The sequence below is a fragment of the Loxodonta africana genome, chromosome 7, assembly GCF_030014295.1.
Source record: "Loxodonta africana isolate mLoxAfr1 chromosome 7, mLoxAfr1.hap2, whole genome shotgun sequence".
In the NCBI taxonomy this organism is placed as follows: Eukaryota; Metazoa; Chordata; class Mammalia; order Proboscidea; family Elephantidae; genus Loxodonta; species Loxodonta africana.
The window spans coordinates 81889181-81901544 of NC_087348.1; the positions used below are offsets into that span (position 1 = coordinate 81889181).

The window sequence follows — 12364 nt, forward strand, 5'->3', positions numbered from 1 at the left end:
GCTCTGAGATAGTCTCAGCCAGGCCACTGGAGAGTTCCCAAGCAAAGGTTGTCCACTACAGGAGTCACATTTCTTGTAGGAATAGCTTAATTCTGACTTCCTTGCTGTGCTCAGTCATTGCCAGGGATCAGTCGAGGAAAGTGTGACATTGGTGTGAATATCATCAAAAACAAAATGAAACCCAGTGCCATCGAGTCAATTCCAACTCATAGCGACCCTATAAGACAGAGTAGAACTGCCCCATAGAGTTTCCAAGGAGCACCTGGTGGATTCAACTGCCGATCTTTGGTTAGCAGCCGTAGCACTTAACCACTGCGCCACCAGGGTTTCTGCAAATATCATAGCACACTCAAAAGTGCAGCAACCAGAGTGTCTCAGTCAACTGTGATACTCACATCAGGTTCTCACGAAGCGACCTGTGAGAGGCACATGGCCACCACACTACTTATGTGGAAACATCAGGCAAGCCCAGATTGAGAAACATTTAGAAAAATTAACTGACATGCAACCTTAAAAAAAAGATAGTCCATGAAAAATGAGGAACTATCACATATTAAAGTACAATAAAGAGACACAGCAACAATGCACAACATTTGATCATGGATTGGATCTCAAACCTGTAAATAATTGCTATTAAGGCCATTGTGACTCTATATATAGAAAGGAATTTTGAGTACAGATAATGAATTAGATTTTTGTAGAACAACATATTTCCCTGCTATTGGTGACTGCTTTCTGGTTATGTAAATCGGTGCCTTTATTCTTAGAAAAAAACACATGCAAATCTGGGTCTGAAGATAATTTCATGAAGTTGTGAATAATGGAGTTGTGAGAGAGGTTAAGGAAATAAAGTGGATGTTGAAAATATAATGGATATTGAGGAAAATATAGTGGTGGAGAACAACAGCAGAAAGACTTTCTTGATAAACCCCTTGGCCTGATGGGAAAAAAAAAAAAAGGCAGGGAAAAAATGTTACTGGAAAGTTGTAAGATCTAAAGCTGTAGAGGCAGCACTGCCTGGCAAGTGCTATTAAAGACATACCAGTCAGAACTCTGCCTGTGCACAATGTCAAAGAAGCCTGGGAGTGGAGAGTAAATAACTCAAACCCTCTCTCTTCTTTCACTCTATCTGCCTATCAGTGTCTCCCAGGGACAGATTAACCAGTAAGCACAATATGCATCTCCTTACAGTAAGCAAGGTATGTTCAGGCTTACTTACGCTTACTTACTCGTCTGAAGTGCACAATATCACTTCAGATTGGTAAGTATGCATAATTAAGTTCATACCTTGCTTATTGACTCAGTCCAAGTGAATTTCACTAGACAAAGGAGTCTGGGTCACACAGCACATGTAGTTCAGTCCTCCAGGCTACAGATCAAAGCAGAAAGGACAGAGGAAGGATCTGGAGAGGCACATGAATGCAGATCCTTGTAACTATCCGTATCTTTTGGGTTCTGCTTGTCCAAGCCCAGGCATCTCTCCCTGTTCTGCCTAGATCCCCACTGTAGTTTGGTCTGGCACTGCTCATTTGAAATGTTTTCTGTTCCTGCATCTACATTCCATGCTACTGGAATGGTGCTCTTTCAGGTAGACTTTCTTCTTTGTTTGCAAGTGTACCCATCAGCCAGCAAGCATGACCTGTAATTCACGTCCCAATCATGCCTTTCTTTGGTTGTGTGGGTGAGTGTGCATGCATGCATATGTATTTTGTTTTTACCCTTACTTTTGTTTTTAGAGCATTGATATCAATCATAAATGCTGGTTGTTTATCCCTTTTTATTGGTTGATAGAAGTTTCTTCCATGTTCTCAAACATATTTAGTTCTTTTCAATACTTTGGAGGTACCAAGAATTTTTTTTTTTTTCCTTAGATGCTTCCACAATCATTTATTTCAAAAATGTGAAAAGTGATCTCAAACGCATGTACTTACTCCTCCATCCTCATTTTAGGTCTACTTTTTTTTTTTTTCCACATTAGAAGAAGCCGAAGTCCATGTGCTTCACAGACAAAGTCTCCAGCACCATTTTTTTTCTAGACCTAAATAAAGCACCTTCCAGAAAACTGCCCTTAGTTCTTTTGTCCTGAGTGCATAGACCATAGGGTTTAGGGCAGGGAGGATGATGTTGGGTAGCACATTGAGTAGAACTGAAGTAAAAGTGGCCTTACTCTCTGCCAAGTGAGTTACTGAAATCACTACAACAACAGTGTAGAAGAAGAGGATGAGGATGAGGTGGGAGGTACAAGTGCTTAAAGCCTCGGATGCAGCTTCAGCTGAGTTCAGTCTAAGTACAGATCACAGGATCAAGGTATATGACAATATGATAAGACTTAGGTCACTCCCCATGCCAAGCCATGCCAGAACTAAATGACAAATGCTCTTTGGTCTCCTGTCATCACAAACCAGGCTTGTGACCCCAAGGTTGGAGCCCAGGCAATGGTCAGTCTCATTCCTGGAGCAATAATTGCACTGGGCTGCAAGGACAGGCACAAAAAAAAAAAAAAAATGGAAAAGCCATTTCTAAGTACCATGAACAGAGTGGTTTTTACGATTAAGAGATTGGTGACAGCTGATGGGTAGTGAAGAGGATGACAAATAGCTACGTATCTGTCTTTGTTATCTAGTTCTGCTATAACAGAAATACCACCAAGTGGATGTCTTTAACAAAGACAAATTTATTTCCTCACAGTAAAGCAGGCTAAAAGTCCACATTCAGGGTGTCAGCTCCAGGGACAGCTTTTCTCTCTGCCGGCACTGGAGGAAGATTCCTGGTCCTTAAACTTCTCCTGGTCCAGGAACTTCTCAGGCACAGGGACCCCAGGAACAAAGGATGCTGTCTGCTTCTGGTACTGCTTTCTTGGTGGTATGAGGTCTCCAACTCTCTGCTTACTTCCCTTTCCTTTTATCTATTGAGAGATAAGAGGTGGTGAAGGCCACACCCCAGGGAAACTCCCTTTACATTGGATCAGGGAGGTGATCTGAGTAAGGATGGTGCTACAATCCCACCTTAATGCTCTTTAACTTAAAATTAACCCAGTGCCATCGAGTCGATTCCGACTCATAGCTACAATCATAAAATGGAGGACAACCACACAGTATTGGGAACCATGGTGTAACCAAGTTGATACAAAAAAAAAAAAAAACATTTTTAGGGGGGCAAAATTCAAACCATGACAATTATCTATCAACAGCTATGCAGAGGAAGATACCAGACTCCATGCTGACAAAAGCAGCGAATGGCATATATCTGAGCAAAACTCTCAGGGAGGCTAACGACCTTGGCATTATACCAGAAGATGGCCAAGATCTTGGGCATGATGGTGGTGGCCAAGCCCATGTCCAGAACAGAGAGGATGCCTAGGAAATAGACCATAGGTTGCTCAGAGTAGAGTCGTGGCAGATGGTGATGAGGATGAGTGTATTAGCACCAATTGCTGAGAGGTAGAGTAGTTCCAACGACAAGGAGAGCCAATGTTGCCAGCTGTGAATGCCTGGGAATCCCATCAGGATGAACTCAGAGACCTGGAATTTGGTGCTATTGGAGAATTTGAGAGCTGCACACATATTTTCCTGGGGAAAAATTTTTTTCAGTTACTGCCTCTGAGCATAAACATCATCATATATCATTTTAAAACTGTCTCCACTCTGTAGTTTGGCGCTGTAAAAAATTAAACCTATATGCCATCTCTCATAATAATTTAAGACATATCAAGGAAGTTCTAGGATTTTATTAGTAGAAGGTAAACTTAAAAGTACTAATTATCAATATTTACTATGCAGGGAAATTTCAGCATGAATTTCAAATCTCTATTTGTATTGTTTTTAGTTATCACAGGTCAGTGCCAGGAGATAAACATAATTCTTTTTTATTTCCTAAGCCTTTCTTCAGTCCCTTGAGAAATTTTGTGGAATCATTTGGATATTTGGTTTTTCATATTTGTTTCAATCGTACTTGACTCAGATTTTTATTAACTAAAGATATCTAGATTTTTTAAATGTGAAATTACTGGAGATGAAATTATGTAAATTCCTAGGTGATATAGGGGTGGATTCATGTTTTATGTAGACTTCCAAAACTTTGCTATCACAGCCTTTTAAAGAGCTTCAAACACCAAGCTTGTTGCACATTAGCAGAGGGATACTTTTTCTTTCATGTTCTTTGCGTGGAATCCTGAGAAGCCTCAAAAGAATAGCTTGAAAGGAACGATCTTGGTTGAATTTGTAAATTTAAGGAGTAATATATTAGAGGCATATCTTAGGAAGTTTTATCTTTATTTCCCTGAGTTTAATCTTAGAGAACATAGAAATACATATAAATATAGAACTTAGGTACAAGTAATGTGATACTTTTTATTGTATTAAAAAAATTATTTTTGCAGAGTTTTAAAGTAACTACCAGGATATGATCAGAGTCACGTTCAAAACTAGATTCATTATCTTGACTCAAATGCTGTTGGATTTCCATATTCTTTCTTATCTTGTATAATGTTTTTTTTTTTTTTAATAATGGCCCAACCAGCCACTCAGCCAGCCAGTCCTGACACCAGCAAACCAATCAGCCCTTTCCTCACCCCTCATAAACAATTGCTTCGTTAGCCTGGGAGTCCCTGGGTATTGCAAATGGTTAAGCAGCTGACTACTAACCAAAAGCTTACTGATTTGAACCCAGCCAGAAATGCTTCAGAAGAAAGGCCTGACAATCTCCTTCTGAAAGTCACAACCTTGAAAACCTCAGGGACTGCAATTCTACTCTGCACACATGGGGTCACCATGAGTCAGAGATGACTTGACGGCGTCTGGTTTGGTTTGGTCTTTGGTTTTGCTTACTCTGTTGATTTCTTTCCTTTACTTCATTCATATACACTTTCTTCAGTGCTACTACTTCTGGGGAATTCAAACCTTTAACATCTCTAATCTTGCCTGGCTATATTTGTCTCTCATTTTCCCGTGGGTCTTTCTTTTTGCCAGCGGTCTGATTTGTTCTAAAACTGTCACTACCTTGCTAAAAATGCTTCCAAGTCTCCATGCTTCCCTTCGAATAAAGTTCAAACTCCCTTATACCATCTAAGGCACTCTCAGGTGTACAAACCCATTAAGTATCACCTCTTGCTACAAACCTCCTTGCATTCTACACTTCAGATACACTTAATTCTTGCTCTTTGCAGAAGTTATTGATTTTTTTTAAGCATTTCTTTGTCAGTATTTTTGCTGTGGTTAAAGCTGTTGAGATTTTCAAGCAAGAAAAAATACAAAAAGACAGAAAGTATGTACCAAAGCTTTTAAGTGATATCTTAAAGGCAGGATTATTATCAATTTTAATTATATTTGTTATGGGCTTATTGTTGATATGATTATTTTTAAATACATAAAAAACCTCAAGAAAAGGCACAGTTCCCCTGTAATATAACCAATGTGACTCTTACTAACAACTAAGTATATTTCATTTCAGATATTTTTTACAGCATCTAAGTTTGAATAAACATATACCTCCTAATGATGGGATAAATTGTCCTTCTATAATGATGGATATAATTTGAGGGAAAGTAAGCTCATCTAAATATATTCATGGCAAATTTTATTGAAGGACTGGCACAGTCTTTGCCATGAAACTAGTGTTACTTTGGGCATTTAGATGAAGGCTCTGAAGGAGTTCAGTGCAATAGTTCCAACTTGAGAGCTTAGAAATGGGTAACCCATAGACAGAAGTTGACTGTCACATCTTTCTTCTGCAGAGGAGTGAATCGTGGGTTCAAACTGAAGACCTTTTGGTAACCAGCCTAGTGCTTAACCACCACACCACCAGGGCTCCTTAAAGGTACTACAGCTAACCTTATTCTCGGCGAATTAATTGTGCTGTTGAGAAACTGGATTGTTGTTGTTGTTATTAGGTGCCATCAAGTTGGTTTCAACTCATAGTGACCCTATTTACAACAGAAGGAATACTGCCCCATCCTGTGCCATCCTCACAGTCGTTGTTATGCTTAAGCCTGTTGTTGCAGCCACTGTGTCAATCTGTCTCATTGAGGCTCTTCCTATTTTTCACTGATCCTCTACTTCACTAAGCATGATTTTCCTTCTTCAGGGACTGATTGCTCCTGACAACACACATCCAAAGTATGTAAGGCATAGTCTTCCCATCCTTGCTCCTAGGGAGCATTCTGGTCGCACTTCTTCCAAATCACATTTATTCATTCTTTGGCAGTCCCTGGTATATTCAGTATTCTTTTCCAAAGCCACAATTCTAAGGCATCAATTCTTCTTTGATCTTAGTCATTGTCCGGCTTTCACACACATAGAAGGCAATGGAAAACACCATGGCTTGAGTCAAGCTCACTTTAGTCTTCAAGGTGACATCTTTGCTTCAGCACAATTTTACTTGGGCGTAATATTAATGGTATTGTTTAATAATTCCCAAATTTGGTGGGATCACCTTTCTTGCAAATGGGCATAAATATGGATTTCTTCCAGTCAGTTGGCCAGGTGGCTGCCTTCCAAATTTCTTGGCATAGACAAGTGAGTGCTTCTAGCACTGCATCTGTCTGTTGAAACATCTCTATTGGCATTACGTCAGTTCCTGGAGCCTTGTTTTTGCCAGTGCCTTCAGTGCACCTTGGACTTCTTCCTTCGGTACCGTTGGCTCCTACTCATACGGTATCACCCTAGAATGTTGAACATTGACCAATTCTTTTTTGTATAGTGACTCTGTGTATCCCTTCCTTCTTCGTTTGATGCTTCCTGAGTCATTTAATATTTTCCCCAAAAGATTTCTTCACTATTGCAAATTGAGGCTTGAATTTTTTTCTTCAGTTCTTTCAGCTTGAGAAATGCAGAGTGTGCTCTTCCCTTTTGGTTTTCCATCTCCAGGTCTTTCAACATGTCATTACAATACTTCACTTTGTCTTCTTGAGCCACCTTTTGAAATGTTCTGTTCAACTCTTTTACTTCATCATTTCATTTCACGGTAGCTATTTGACGTTCAAGAGCAAGTTTCAGAGTCTCTTCTGACATGCATTTTGATCTTTTCTTTCTCTCCTATCTTTTTAATGACCTCTTGCTTTCTTCATGTATGATGTGCTTGATGTCATTCTACAACTCCTCTCGTCTTTGGTCATTAGTGTTCAACACATCAAATCTATTCTTGAGATGGTCTCTAAATTCAGGTGAGATATACTGAAGGTCATACTTTGGTTCTTGTGGACTTGTTCAAATTTTCTTCAGTTTCAACTTGAACTTGCATTTGAGCAAGTGATGGCGTGTTCTGCAGTCAGTCCCTGGCCTTGTTCTGACTGATGATATTGAGCTTTTCCATCGTCTCCATCCACAGATGTAGTCAATTTGATTCCTGTGTATTCCATCTGGTGAGGTCCATGTATATAGCCACCATTTACATTGGTGAAAAAAGTATTTGCAATGAAGAGGTCATCGGTCTTGCAAAATTCAATCGTGCGATCTCTGGCATTGTTTCTATCACCAAGACCATATTTTTCAACTACCAGTCCTTCTTTGTTTCCAACTTCCCCATTTCAACCACCAGTAATTATCAATGCATCTTGAGTGCATGTTTGATCAACTTCAGAATGCAGAAACTGGTAAAAATCTCCAATTTCTTCATCTTAGGCCTTGGTGCTTGATGCATAAATTTGAATAATAGTCATCTTAACTGGTCTTCCTTGTAGGCATATGGATATTTTCTTATCATTGGCAGCATTGTACTTCAGGATAGATCATGAAATGTTCTTTTTGACAATTAATGCTGCACCATTCCTCTTTAAGATGCCATTTTCAGCATAGTAGGCCACATGATTGTCTGAGTCAAAATGGCCAATACCAATTCATTTCAGTCACTAAGGCCTAGGATATCAATGTTTATGTGTTCCGTTTTATTTTTGAGGACTTCCAATTTTCCTAGATTCATACTTCATACATTCCATGTTCTGATTATTAATGGATGTTTGCAGCTGCTTATTCACATCTTGAGTTGTGCCACATCAACAAATGAAGGTCCCGAAAGCTTGACTACTTCCACGTCATTAAAGTTGCCTCTACTTTGAGGAGGCAGCTCTTCCCCAGTCGTCTTTTTCGTGTGTTCCAACCTTAGTGGCTCACCTTCTGGCACTATATTAAACCATGTTCCAGTGCTATTCATAAGGTTTTCACTGGCTAAATCTTTCCAAAAGTAGACTGCTGCATCCTTCTTCCTCATCTGTCTTTGTCTGGAAGCTCGGCTGGAACCTGTCCACCATGGGTGACCCTGCTGGTATTTGAATACTGGTAGCATAGCTTCCGGAATCACAGCAACACGCAAGCCCCCACAGTATGACAAACTGACAGACACCTGGGGGAGGAACTGGCTAGAACACTTCAAATAATTGTTTCAGTCTTGGTGGCAGAAAAGTAGATATGTTAAAAAAAACAAACAAACAAAAAAACTCAATTCAGGCAAAGTTTTATTCTAGTGTTACAAGCAGAAAGCTTGATTTTACTGTTATTAGAAGGATTGTAAAGTAGAAAGAATCCTAATTGTGTATCCAGGATACATAGTTTTTCTATCAAAACTGCATAATCCTAATTGTGTATCCAGGATACATAGTTTTTCTATCAAAATTGCAAGTTTTGTGTTTTGAGACAAGTGATATAAATTAGTCAAAAATCAATAAATATAAAATATAAATTCAACATAAAAATAAAATATTGAGTGAGAAAGGAAGCAACAGACTGAGTTCTTTCACACAATAAAATGCATATAGATTAAAATGCATATAGATTAAAATGCACAAAAACACTAAATAATAACATGTTCTTAAAGACATTTATGTATCAAAAAAGACTGGAGAAGCAGGGGATGAAAATAGATGGAGTTGGAGGATGAAGGGCAAAAAAAAAAAAAGAGAGACTATGGACTGTCAGAAGAAGATAGTGTTACACGAAATTGAGTATGTAGAAAGCAGCTCTCTGAATCTAAACTTCCTTCTGGGAATCATTAGTAAACAGAAAATATTTGATACCATGATACTGAAGGAGAATACCCAGGAAAAGAATATAAGAGGGGAAAAAAAAAAAAGTTTAAGACCAATGGCATGACATACATGTAAAAATCTTTGGGAAAAGAAAAAAGGAAATGAGGCTGTGAAGAAGCGTTCAGCAGGACTGAGGAAAGTTATAAAACTGTGGGCTGTTTCTGAAGTAAAAAATGAGAGTATTTCAAGATATCAAGGATATTGAATGGGGTGTAAAGGAGGCAGTATTAGATGAGCACAGAAGGAGACCTATTTGATTTGTTTATCACAGAGGCAGCAGTGAAATTGACAAAAACAGTTTTAGGTGATTGGTGGGATAGGAGAAAAAGAAACTAGAGGAAGAGGGATTTCTCCCTGAGAAAGTAGAGGGAGAGAATGTTGACAACTTGTAATACAAGTTTTGTGTCAAAGTGAGCAGAGAAATGGAGTATACATAAACGGTAATTATATTTTAGGTGGTGGGGTCATTTTTCTAGTACTTAAAAATGGGAGATAGTAAAGGGTGACTCATGAAAAAATTCCATTCAATGAGAATAGTATAACTAAATTGGGGAGAAGTAATGTGTATTTTCATCAGTTGGGCAGGGAGAGATAAGAACAAAATATTGAGTTTATATTTCTATATAATTGGGTTAGTTTATGAGATATTAATATACAAATATTATTTTATTCAGTCTATCGTCTGCTTATTAATTTAGAAAAACCTTAAATGTTAGAGAGATATATTTAATTTTCTTTTTTATTTTCACAATTGGAAATAAGATGAAAATAGCACGATTTGCTCTCCTCTGGTGCTATTCTGATACATACACACACGTATGTATATATACGTGTGCCTTTTCTTACATTTAGTTAAGAGATCGCTACTCTCTATTTTGTGGTGGTTGTTAGGCACCAACGTTTCACTCCCAACTCGTAGTGATCCTATATACAACAGAACAAAACACTGCTTGGTGCTGTACCATCCACATCATATTGCCTATTGGTCCATATTGAGTGCTTTTAAAGGCCTTGTTGAAGGAAATTGAATATTCAATTACTTTGTAGTGAAAAGTAATGATGTGTACTTTGCAGCTGTTTTTGTTGTTGTTAGGTGCCTTCGAGTTGGTTATGACTCATAGTAACCCTATGTACAACAGAAAAAAAAAAAAAAAACTGCCTGGCCCTGGGCCATCCTCATGATTGTTGTTATGCTTGAGCCCAAGGTGAGAGCCACTGTGTCAATCCATCTCATTGAGGGTCTTCCTCTTTTTCGTTGACCCTCTATTTTACGAAGAATTATATCCTTCTCCAGGGACTGATCCCTCCTGATAGCATATCCAAAGTTTGTGAGACAAAGTTTCACCATCCTTGCCAGTGAGGAACATTCTGGCTGTACTTCTTTCAAGACAGATTTGTTCCTTCTTTTGGCAGTCCAAGCTATATTCAACATTCTTCACCAACAGGGTAATTCAAAGGAATCAATTCTCCTTTGGTCTTTGTTATTCATTGTCCAGCTTTTGAATGCGTATGAGGCAGCTGAATCACCTTGGCTTGGGTCAGGCACACATTAGTCCTTAAAGCAACATCTTTGTTTTTAGCATTTTAAAGAGGTCTTTTGCAGCAGATTTGCCCAAAACCATAAGTCATTTGATTTCTTAAATGCTACTTCCATGGGTGTTCATTGTGGCTCCAAGAAAAAGGAAGTTCTTATCAAATTCAGTCTTTTCTCCATTTATCATGATGTTGCTTATTGATCCAGTTCTGAGGATTACTGTTTTCTTTATGTTCAGGTTGATCCACATTCAAGGCCGTAGGCTTTGATCTTCACCTGTAAGTACTTCAAGTCATCTTCAATCATTTCAGGAGGTAGCATGTGATCAAGAACCAATGTTACTGAAGGAAAAGTCCAAGCTGCACTGAAGATATTGGTATAAAACAAGGCTCCAGGAATTGATAGAATACTAACTGAAATGTTTCAACAGATGGATACAGCTCTGAAGCGCTCACTCATCGATCCCAATACATTTGGAGGACAGCTACCTGGCCAACTGACTGGAAGAGATTCATATTTACACCTATTCCAAAGAAAGGTGATCCAACTGAATATGGACATTATGGAACAATATCATTAATATCACACACAAGTAAAATTTGGCTGAAGAGCATTCAAAGGTGGAGCAGCAGTATACCAACAGGGAGCTGCCAAATATTCCAGGCAGATTGAGAAGAGAACATGGAATGAGGGACATCATTGCTGATGTCAGATGGATGCTGGCTGGAAGCAGAGAATCCCAAAAAGATTGTGCAGCTAGGACAGACCGGTTCAACCAGATAACATAATTCTAGTGAGATATTCAGAGATTTAGACTTCATTGTACTGATGACTTCATGGGACACTTTCTCCTTCAGAAGTCATTGAGAAAACAGGTATTTTGGTAACAATGAGAAAAATATATCACATATTTTCCAGTATATAGTAACAACTTGTGATCAGTCTAGAAATTGTAGCTGTTGTTGTCATTGTTAGGTGCTGTTGAGTCAGTTCCCACTCATAGTGACCCTATACACAACAGAATAAAACACTGCCCCCTTCTGTTCCACAGTCACAATCCTGGCTGTGTTTGATTCCATTGTTGCTGGTACTGTGTCAGTCCACCTCCTTGAGGCTCTTCCTCTTTTTCGCTGACCCTCTACTTTACCAAGCATGATGTCCTTCTCCAGAGACTGGCCCTTCCTGGTAACATGTCCAAAGTACGGGAGACAAAGTCTCACCATCCTCCCTCTAAAGGGTATTCTGTGTGTACTTCTTCCAAGACAGATTTGTTTGTTCTTCTGGCAGTTTAGGGTATATTCAATATTCTTGACCATCACCTTAATTCAAAGGCACCAATTCCTTGGTCTTTCTTATTTATTGTCCAGCTTTCACATGCGTATGAGGTGATTGAAAATATCATGGCTTAGGTCAGGCTCACCTAAGTCCTCAAAGTGACATATTTGCTTTTTAATATTGAAAGAGGTCTTTTGTAGAAGATTTACCCAGGCAAAATGTCATTTGTTTTCTTGACTGCTGCTGCACGGGCGTTGACTGTGTATCCAGGTAAAACAAAATCCTTGAAAACTTCATTTTTCTCTATTTATCATGACTAATATTGGTCCAGTTGTGATGATTTTTGTGTCCTTTTTGTTGAGGTGCAATCCATACGGAAGGCTAGTCTTTGATCTTCATCGTTAAGTGCTTCAAGTCCTGTTTTCTTTCAACAAGCAAGATTGTGTCCTCTTCGTATCACAGGTTGTTAATTAGCCTACCTCCAGTCCTGATGCTGTGCTCTTCTTCATAGATTCCAACTTGTTGTCCAGTTATTTGCT

General features: G+C 38.8%; 1 pseudogene; it reads right to left on the reverse strand.

Moving 5' to 3' along the window:
• Positions 1–948: 948 nt before the first annotated feature.
• On the reverse strand, positions 949–4038 carry LOC100675163 (olfactory receptor 56B1-like; annotated as a pseudogene).
• Positions 4039–12364: the final 8326 nt, after the last annotated feature.